Raw genomic sequence first — 10,000 nt, forward strand, 5'->3', positions numbered from 1 at the left:
GGAGTTAAGTTAGGGCGGGGGTGCAAGTAGGCTCTAGGATTCCCCGAGTCGGGGCGAGCGATGGGTTTAGAGGCGTATCGCATTGAAGATAATGGCCGCATATCCTTCTTGGACTTTTCTAAAGCCTTTGACTCGGTCGAACATCCATTTATCATAGCAACGCTCGAACATTTTGGATTTGGTTAAATATTCAGGAATGTGATCCGTGGGCTCTATGAGAATATTCATAGCTGTGTCACCCTGCCAAGCGGCACCACTCCGAGCTTCCATGTTGATGTGGGAATCCCCCAAGGTTGCCCCATCTCACCCTATTTATTTATAATTGCTACCGAAATGCTAGCCGTTTATGTTGAAAAGAGCAACGATATCCAAAAGTTAGACGTGCTGGGGACTGAAATTGTTATTAGCCTGCTGGCAGATGACACAACCTTAGTTTTGAAAAATGAACATCAAGTCCCAATAAGTGCCGAAAACAACCAAAACATTCTCCAAGGCTTCAGGATTGTCATTAAACTTAAAGAAATGCAAACTTCTTGCGCTGCATGACTCGCCACTAAAGGAAATCAGCGATGTTTCCATGAAATCAGAAATAAAATACTTGAGCATTTTCCTATCCAAGGACCAAACGTTAAATCAATCCAGGAACATTGAATCTAAACTGAATCAAAGTAAAGCTTAATTCTAATATATGGCTCCAGAGAGATTTATCAATATTAGGCCGGATATATTTGACTAAAATGGATGTGTTTATCCAGATGTATATACCCAGCGTATTCCAATGCTGCTCCAAATCAACTCGTAAAATCTGTTAACCAAATCAATTTCAACTTTATCTGGAGGAACAGACCACACCATCTAAGAAAAATCACATATGGTGAAAGAAACAAGTGAAGGAGAGCTGAAAGTGATAGAGTCGGACTGCTTGAATGGGACATTGAAGGTGAACTGGTTGAAATCCTGGATCAAACCTCATCGTTCTTTCTGGTATTGTACTCCAAACTACTTATTCAACAAAGTCGGCGGCCTGAGTCTTCTGCTTATCTCTGACTTGGATATCAACAAGATTCCTGTCAAATGTTCAGAGTTCCATAAACAAATATTATTATACTGGAAAATGATATACGTACACAATTTCTCACCACACAGTATAATAGTTTGGAACAATCGATATGTACTGCATGGCAACAAACCTCTGTTTTACAAGGAATGCTTTGAGAAAGGTATATGGTCGATAATTGACTTGATGGATGACACTGGCAGTCCTCTGGACAATGAGCAGTTCTGTACTACACACAGATTCAAGCCTCCCATATTAGAGTTGCTAAAGTTACGAAACGCACTGCCTCGACAATTTGTATTCCTGACCAAAAATATAATGACGCACCGAACCGTACAACCACAGTTACCCCGACTATCACTCCAGGGAATCTCAATTGTGGACAGAAAGCGCGGCAACTCCTTTATTAGGAAATGTTTCACAGGAAACTTATTCCCTGGACGTCAAAAAAAAAAAAAAGGATATTTTAAATAAATTTGATGAGGAATCGATTGCCACGCTGCGAACCATGTATCTGACTCTACCCATACCCCCAAGGCAAAAGAGACCCACTTCAAAATTATGACTGACATCTACCCATCTAAGGAATTATCGAGGGTACGCTTTAATTTTGAAGATAATATTTGTACATTTTGTGAAGACAACATTGAAACCACTGACCATATATTTTTTCTCCTTCTCATTCCATCGTCACCAGTTTCCTTCTCAAAAGATGATATAACATTCTGTTTACTTATAAGCAACATAACAGATGAACTCTGTGTCAATGTTCTTTTAGGCCTGGCCAAGTTCTTCATTCACAAGAACAGAATGCAAAAATGCTCCCCAAATTTTAATGTCTTCATAAACGATTTTGAAATATAAAAAAAAAAAAAAAAAATCCTTAAAACTTATGGAAAAATCCGAAAACAAAAAAATATAGTTACCCATGTCCGAGGTTCCTTTTTTTTTTGGTAAAAAAAAAAAAACAAAAAAAAAAAAACAACTTGATTACATGTTACATTCCCCTTGCAATTTTTTTTTTTTTTTTTTTCGTTTTAATTTCTTATTTGTCTATCTATTGATTTAATTACTTCCTTTTAATTTCTTTTTTTGTCTCGCACTGTAAATTTCTCACAAACCTGTAACACTATTAACTTCTCATTACATACAGAACAAATGTCCTGATGTCCGTTGCTTCCTCATCCCTGGTTGTTTCATTGACATTCAGTTCTACCTTGCTATGTTTATTTGTACATTTGTATATTTGGGTGTACTATTTATGTTCAATTAAAAACAGTTTGATGTCTGAGATTCCTTGTGAACCGCCAACTTAATTACATGTTATATTCCCCTCACAATTTTTTTTTTTCGTTTTTAATTTTATTTTTCTATCTATTTATTTAATTATATCCTTTTAATTTTCTTTTTTTGTCTAGCATTAAAAATTTCTCGCAAACCGTTAACACTATTAACTTCTGATTACTTACAGCACGAATGCGCTTATGCCCCCCCACCCATCCCGCTTTTTCCGTACGGTGGCAGACACTGAGATCGAAAGCAAATGGGTGTCATTGAAATGCAGTAACAGGGTGATAACAGCCGTGTTCGAAGTGTGTAGGGGCTTATAGGAGAGCAGAAGCACGTCACGCAATTCACCTGAGTTCGGAGGATCGGGAGTACCAGGGCCCATAGCGGAGAAGCGGAAGAGCGCAGTTATGTGTCTCTTCTCAAAGGCGGGGAAGCTGGGGGGCAGCAGGACCCCTTAGACCGGCTAATGTGAGCCTTCTCCGGACATAGATCACCCGGACTTATGACTGGAGCTCCCGGACCTCTGGGCACACACATATGTGAATGAGTGGATGAGCTAATGTTGGTTTGGTTGTGGATACGTTTCGGCCAATGCTATCAGCACAGCTATGATTATCCCCAGAACGTTGAGAACGAGCTCCCGGAACTCCAGACATGCGTATATAAAAGAGTGGAATTAAGGTGTGTGTGTGTGTGTGTGTGTGTGTGTGTGTGTGTATACGTGTGGGACAGAAGTAATGTTGGGGACAGAAATTGTTATTAGCCTGCTGGCAGATGACACAACCTTAGTTTTGAAAAATGAACATCAAGTCCCAATAAGTGCTGAAAAAAACCAAAACATTCTCCAAGGCTTCAGGATTGTCATTAAACTTAAAGAAATGCAAACTTCTTGCGCTGCATGACTCGCCACTAAAGGAAATCAGCGATGTTTCTATGAAATCAGAAATAAAATACTTGAGCATTTTCCTATCCAAGGACCAAACGTTAAATCAATCCAGGAACATTGAATCTAAACTGAATCAAAGTAAAGCTTAATTCTAATATATGGCTCCAGAGAGATTTATCAATATTAGGCCGGATATATTTGACTAAAATGGATGTGTTTATCCAGATGTATATACCCAGCGTATTCCAATGCTGCTCCAAATCAACTCGTAAAATCTGTTAACCAAATCAATTTCAACTTTATCTGGAGGAACAGACCACACCATCTAAGAAAAATCACATATGGTGAAAGAAACAAGTGAAGGAGGGCTGAAAGTGATAGAGTTGGACTGCTTGAATGGGACATTGAAGGTGAACTGGTTGAAATCCTGGATCAAACCTCATCGTTCTTTCTGGTATTGTACTCCAAACTACTTATTCAACAAAGTCGGCGGCCTGAGTCTTCTGCTTATCTCTGACTTGGATATCAACAAGATTCCTGTCAAATGTTCAGAGTTCCATAAACAAATATTATTATACTGGAAAATGATATACGTACACAATTTCTCACCACACAGTATAATAGTTTGGAACAATCGATATGTACTGCATGGCAACAAACCTCTGTTTTACAAGGAATGCTTTGAGAAAGGTATATGGTCGATAATTGACTTGATGGATGACACTGGCAGTCCTCTGGACAATGAGCAGTTCTGTACTACACACAGATTCAAGCCTCCCATATTAGAGTTGCTAAAGTTACGAAACGCACTGCCTCGACAATTTGTATTCCTGACCAAAAATATAATGACGCACCGAACCGTACAACCACAGTTACCCCGACTATCACTCCAGGGAATCTCAATTGTGGACAGAAAGCGCGGCAACTCCTTTATTAGGAAATGTTTCACAGGAAACTTATTCCCTGGACGTCAAAAAAAAAAAAAAGGATATTTTAAATAAATTTGATGAGGAATCGATTGCCACGCTGCGAACTATGTATCTGACTCTACCCATACCCCCAAGGCAAAAGAGACCCACTTCAAAATTATGACTGACATCTACCCATCTAAGGAATTATCGAGGGTACGCTTTAATTTTGAAGATAATATTTGTACATTTTGTGAAGACAACATTGAAACCACTGACCATATATTTTTTCTCCTTCTCATTCCATCGTCACCAGTTTCCTTCTCAAAAGATGATATAACATTCTGTTTACTTATAAGCAACATAACAGATGAACTCTGTGTCAATGTTCTTTTAGGCCTGGCCAAGTTCTTCATTCACAAGAACAGAATGCAAAAATGCTCCCCAAATTTTAATGTCTTCATAAACGATTTTGAAATATAAAAAAAAAAAAAAAAAAATCCTTAAAACTTATGGAAAAATCCGAAAACAAAAAAATATAGTTACCCATGTCCGAGGTTCCTTTTTTTTTTGGTAAAAAAAAAAAAAAAAAACAAAAAAAACAACTTGATTACATGTTACATTCCCCTTGCAATTTTTTTTTTTTTTTTTCGTTTTAATTTCTTATTTGTCTATCTATTGATTTAATTACTTCCTTTTAATTTCTTTTTTTGTCTCGCACTGTAAATTTCTCACAAACCTGTAACACTATTAACTTCTCATTACATACAGAACAAATGTCCTGATGTCCGTTGCTTCCTCATCCCTGGTTGTTTCATTGACATTCAGTTCTACCTTGCTATGTTTATTTGTACATTTGTATATTTGGGTGTACTATTTAATTTCAATTAAAAACAGTTTGATGTCTGAGATTCCTTGTGAACCGCCAACTTAATTACATGTTATATTCCCCTCACAATTTTTTTTTTTCGTTTTTAATTTTATTTTTCTATCTATTTATTTAATTATATCCTTCTAATTTTCTTTTTTTGTCTAGCATTAAAAATTTCTCGCAAACCGTTAACACTATTAACTTCTGATTACTTACACCACGAATGCGCTTATGCCCCCCCACCCATCCTGCTTTTTCCGTACGGAGGCAGACACTGAGATCGAAAGCAAATGGGTGTCATTGAAATGCAGTAAAAGGGTGATAACAGCCGTGTTCGAAGTGTGTAGGGGCTTATAGGAGAGCAGAAGCACGTCACGCAATTCACCTGAGTTCGGAGGATCGGGAGTACCAGGGCCCATAGCGGAGAAGCGGAAGAGCGGAGTTATGTGTCTCTTCTCAAAGGCGGGGAAACTGGGGGGCAGCAGGACCCCTTAGACCGGCTAATGTGAGTCTTCTCCGGACATAGATCACCCGGACTTATGACTGGAGCTCCCGGACCTCTGGGCACACACATATGTGAATGAGTGGATGAGCTAATGTTGGTTTGGTTGTGGATACGTTTCGGCCAATGCTATCAGCACAGCTATGATTATCCCCAGAACGTTGAGAACGAGCTCCCGGAACTCCAGACATGCGTATATAAAAGAGTGGAATTAAGGTGTGTGTGTGTGTGTGTGTGTGTGTGTGTGTGTGTGTGTGTGTATGTGTGTATACGTGTGGGACAGAAGTAATGTTGGGGACAGAAATTGTTATTAGCCTGCTGGCAGATGACACAACCTTAGTTTTGAAAAATGAACATCAAGTCCCAATAAGTGCTGAAAAAAACCAAAACATTCTCCAAGGCTTCAGGATTGTCATTAAACTTAAAGAAATGCAAACTTCTTGCGCTGCATGACTCGCCACTAAAGGAAATCAGCGATGTTTCTATGAAATCAGAAATAAAATACTTGAGCATTTTCCTATCCAAGGACCAAACGTTAAATCAATCCAGGAACATTGAATCTAAACTGAATCAAAGTAAAGCTTAATTCTAATATATGGCTCCAGAGAGATTTATCAATATTAGGCCGGATATATTTGACTAAAATGGATGTGTTTATCCAGATGTATATACCCAGCGTATTCCAATGCTGCTCCAAATCAACTCGTAAAATCTGTTAACCAAATCAATTTCAACTTTATCTGGAGGAACAGACCACACCATCTAAGAAAAATCACATATGGTGAAAGAAACAAGTGAAGGAGGGCTGAAAGTGATAGAGTCGGACTGCTTGAATGGGACATTGAAGGTGAACTGGTTGAAATCCTGGATCAAACCTCATCGTTCTTTCTGGTATTGTACTCCAAACTACTTATTCAACAAAGTCGGCGGCCTGAGTCTTCTGCTTATCTCTGACTTGGATATCAACAAGATTCCTGTCAAATGTTCAGAGTTCCATAAACAAATATTATTATACTGGAAAATGATATACGTACACAATTTCTCACCACACAGTATAATAGTTTGGAACAATCGATATGTACTGCATGGCAACAAACCTCTGTTTTACAAGGAATGCTTTGAGAAAGGTATATGGTCAATAATTGACTTGATGGATGACACTGGCAGTCCTCTGGACAATGAGCAGTTCTGTACTACACACAGATTCAAGCCTCCCATATTAGAGTTGCTAAAGTTACGAAACGCACTGCCTCGACAATTTGTATTCCTGACCAAAAATATAATGACGCACCGAACCGTACAACCACAGTTACCCCGACTATCACTCCAGGGAATCTCAATTGTGGACAGAAAGTGCAGCAACTCCTTTATTAGGAAATGTTTCACAGGAAACTTATTCCATGGACGTCAAAAAAAAAGAAAGGATATTTTAAATAAATTTGATGAGGAATCGATTGCCACGCTGCGAACTATGTATCGGACTCTACCCATACCCCCAAGGCAAAAGAGACCCACTTCAAAATTATGACTGACATCTACCCATCTAAGGAATTATCGAGGGTACGCTTTAATTTTGAAGATAATATTTGTACATTTTGTGAAGACAACATTGAAACCACTGACCATATATTTTTTCTCCTTCTCATTCCATCGTCACCAGTTTCCTTCTCAAAAGATGATATAACATTCTGTTTACTTATAAGCAACATAACAGATGAACTCTGTGTCAATGTTCTTTTAGGCCTGGCCAAGTTCTTCATTCACAAGAACAGAATGCAAAAATGCTCCCCAAATTTTAATGTCTTCATAAACGATTTTGAAATATAAAAAAAAAAAAAAAAATCCTTAAAACTTATGGAAAAATCCGAAAACAAAAAAATATAGTTACCCATGTCCGAGGTTCCTTTTTTTTTTGGTAAAAAAAAAACAAAAAACAAAAAAAACAACTTGATTACATGTTACATTCCCCTTGCAATTTTTTTTTTTTTTTTTCGTTTTAATTTCTTATTTGTCTATCTATTGATTTAATTACTTCCTTTTAATTTCTTTTTTTGTCTCGCACTGTAAATTTCTCACAAACCTGTAACACTATTAACTTCTCATTACATACAGAACAAATGTCCTGATGTCCGTTGCTTCCTCATCCCTGGTTGTTTCATTGACATTCAGTTCTACCTTGCTATGTTTATTTGTACATTTGTATATTTGGGTGTACTATTTATGTTCAATTAAAAACAGTTTGATGTCTGAGATTCCTTGTGAACCGCCAACTTAATTACATGTTATATTCCCCTCACAATTTTTTTTTTTCGTTTTTAATTTTATTTTTCTATCTATTTATTTAATTATATCCTTCTAATTTTCTTTTTTTGTCTAGCATTAAAAATTTCTCGCAAACCGTTAACACTATTAACTTCTGATTACTTACACCACGAATGCGCTTATGCCCCCCCACCCATCCCGCTTTTTCCGTACGGAGGCAGACACTGAGATCGAAAGCAAATGGGTGTCATTGAAATGCAGTAACAGGGTGATAACAGCCGTGTTCGAAGTGTGTAGGGGCTTATAGGAGAGCAGAAGCACGTCACGCAATTCACCTGAGTTCGGAGGATCGGGAGTACCAGGGCCCATAGCGGAGAAGCGGAAGAGCGGAGTTATGTGTCTCTTCTCAAAGGCGGGGAAGCTGGGGGGCAGCAGGACCCCTTAGACCGGCTAAGGTGAGCCTACTCCGGACAGAGATCACCCGGAGTTATGACTGGAGCTCCCGGACCTCTGGGCACACACATATGTGAATGACTGGATGAGCTAATGTTGGTTTGGTTGTGGATACGTTTCGGCCAATGCTATCAGCACAGCGATGATGAGTTCAGGTGTGTCTGTGTGTGTTTGTGTGTTTGTGTGTGTGTATGTGTGTGTGTGTGTGTGTGCGTGTGTTTGTGTGTGTGTGAGAGTTTGTTTTTGTGGGTTGGGGGGGGTTCCCGCGGACACGGAGTACCAGGGCCTGGAGCGGATGAGGTGAGGAGCGGAGGAGAGCAGAAGCCCGGACCGTGATTCGCTTGTGTCCAGCGGTTCGGGAGTTCCAGGGCCCGAAACGGAGGAGCGGAGGAGCGGAGGAGCGGAGGAGCGGAGGAGCGGAGGAGCGGAGGACAGCAAAACCCCTTTCTGCAATTCGCCTGAGTCCGGCGGATCGGTAGTACCTGGTTCCGCAGCGGATGAGCGGAGGAGTGGAGGAGATGTTTCTCTTCTCAGAGGCGGCGAGGGGGGGGGGGCAGGACCCCTTACCCTTATCCCCCCCGGACGTTTGAGTGGAGCTCCCGGACCTCCGGGCACGCACATGCGAATGACTGGATCACAGGGAGTGCCAGGGCCTGGAGCGGATGAGCAGAGGAGAGGCGGAGGGCAGAAGCCCGGCCCTGTTCAAGAGTTCCAGGGTCCAAAGCGGGGGAGCGAAGAAGCGGAGGAGGGGAGGAGAGCAGAAGAGCAAAAAACTGGCCCGGAATTCACCGAAGTCCCGCGGATCGGGAGTTCCAGGGCCCGGAGCGGAAGAGCGGAGGAGCGGAGGAGAGGAGGAGCGGAGCAAAGCTAAGCCCGTCTTAACAACAAGGAAATTACAGATGAGGCTATAATTTCTAATGAAAACTTTAAATTCTATAGCCACGTATACACTTCGACATTGTCAAAAAGCGATTGTGACTCCTTTCCATTAAATATTCCTCAATATATCCCAAAAATAAACAACAAACAATATATGTTTGTTTATATATGTTTATATATAAACAACAAAAAATATACAGTTTGATGTCTGAGATTCCTTGTGAATCGCCAACTTAATTACATGTCGTATTCCCCTTGCATTTTTTTTTTTTGGTTTTAATTTCATTTGTCTATCTATTTATCTAATTATTTCCTTTTAATTTCGTTTTTTGTCTAGCACTGTAAATTTCTCACAAACCTGTAACACTATTAACTTCTCATTACATACAGAACAAATGTCCTCATGTCCGTTGCTTCCTCATGCCTGGTTGTTTCATTGACATTCAGTTCTACCTTGCTATGTTTATTTGTACATTTGTATATTTGGGTGTACTATTTATGTTCAATTAAAAACAGTTTGATGTCTGAGATTCCCTGTGAACCGCCAACTTAATTACATGTTATATTCCCCTCACAATTTTTTTGTTTTCGTTTTTAATTTTATTTTTCTATCTATTTATTTAATTATATCCTTTTAATTTTCTTTTTTTGTCTAGCATTAAAAATTTCTCGCAAACCGTTAACACTATTAACTTCTGATTACTTACAGCACGAATGCGCTTATGCCCCCCCACCCCCCACCCCCCCGCTTTTTCCGTACGGTGGCAGACACTGAGATCGAAAGCAAATGGGTGTCATTGAAATGCAGTAACAGGGTGATAACAGCCGTGTTCGAAGTGTGTAGGGGCTTATAGTAGAGCAGAAGCACGTCACGCAATTCACCTGAGTTCGG

The sequence above is a fragment of the Fistularia commersonii genome, unplaced genomic scaffold (genome assembly GCF_037954325.1).
Source record: "Fistularia commersonii isolate RoL2024-O1a breed Wild unplaced genomic scaffold, RoL_Fcom_v1.0 HiC_scaffold_42, whole genome shotgun sequence".
Lineage (NCBI taxonomy): Eukaryota > Metazoa > Chordata > Actinopteri > Syngnathiformes > Fistulariidae > Fistularia > Fistularia commersonii.